At 41.0% G+C, this 1277-nt stretch overlaps 1 non-coding gene across 1 annotated transcript; it reads left to right on the top strand.

Moving 5' to 3' along the window:
- The first annotated feature begins 518 nt into the window (after positions 1 to 518).
- Positions 519 to 590, top strand: TRNAC-ACA (transfer RNA cysteine (anticodon ACA)). Its single transcript has one exon. It is a non-coding gene; the product is annotated as a tRNA-Cys (tRNA).
- The last annotated feature ends 687 nt before the right edge of the window (positions 591 to 1277 follow it).

Here is a 1277-nt window from a genome sequence, read left to right as displayed (position 1 = left end):
TATGATGATGTTAAGAGATAATATAACTTTTAAGTCTAAGTAAAATTTTGTGAGTCTCTTTTTTTTTATAACAGGTAGTGATTTTTTTCTACCTATGTCGTTTACATGTTGTGCCAGATAGGTGAAGGACTACAAAAATATAGTGAGCAAATATGCTGGCAAAAATAACAGTCTCTAAGCTCATAGCTGCTGCTGCTATGTTGCTTCAGTCGTGTCTGACTCTGTGCGACCCCATAGATGGCAGCCCACCAGGCTCTGCCGTCCGTGGGATTCTCCAGGCAAGAACACTGGAGTGGGTTGCCATTTCCTTCTCCAGTGCATAAAAGTAAAAAGTGAAAGTGAAGTCGCTCAGTCGTGTCCAACTCCTAGCAACCCCATGGACTATAGCCTACCAGGCTCCTCCGTCCATGGGATTTGCCAGGCAAGAATACTGGAGTGGGGTGCCATTGCCTTCTCCGAAGCTCATAGCACTGCTTTACAAATCAAAGCTTCAAGGACTCCTCAATTTAGATCATAGCTCCCTGGTGGCTCAGATGGTAAAGCATCTGCCTACAATGCGGGAGACCCAGGTTCAATCCCTGGGTTGGGAAGATCCCCTGGAGAAGGAAATGGCAACCCACTCCAGTATTCTTGCCTGAAAAATCCCATGATAGGAGAAGCCTGGTAGGCTACAGTCCATGGGGTCGCAAAACTGAGCGATTTCACTTTCACTTTTAAGGCACTAATTTAGTGTCTCTGAGTATCACTTTTCTTACCAGTTTTTAAAATACTGGAGATAGAATCACATAATCACAGTGTCAGATGTAGAAAAGAACTTGTAGATGATTTAATTCGGAGGGCACAAGTAGTGTGGTCCACAGTATACCAGACTTGGCGAAGAAATGCAGAGTAAATGTTGATATGGAATTAAGTGAGTCTGCAGAACGCGGAATTCAGAAATCTTCCCTAAGTGGAGAGAAACTTGTTTTCCTAGAAACCTAGTTTTAATGAAATCATTCATAAGTTGATTTCGGAGATGGAAAGTAAAATTCTTTTTGGATTTTTGACTGTTTGAAAGAATACTTTGTAATGATACATTATTTTTTCCCTTTGGACTAAATCCAAGTTAGGTACTTAACTTCAACAGATTTAAAAGTATGATCTCTTTGTGGCTGAGCAGTCTCATAGCTTTCACAAGCAAAGCTGAACACTTTAAGATGTCTGTAAGCAGTATTCAAGTGAACCTTGTCACACTTGTGAAATGATAAGAAAATTGGTCTCTTATAACCATAGGAGGA

The sequence above is a fragment of the Budorcas taxicolor genome, chromosome X (assembly GCF_023091745.1).
Source record: "Budorcas taxicolor isolate Tak-1 chromosome X, Takin1.1, whole genome shotgun sequence".
Taxonomy (NCBI): Eukaryota; Metazoa; Chordata; class Mammalia; order Artiodactyla; family Bovidae; genus Budorcas; species Budorcas taxicolor.
Note: the sequence above shows the minus strand (reverse complement) of the source record. Positions and strands in the feature narration are given on the sequence as shown.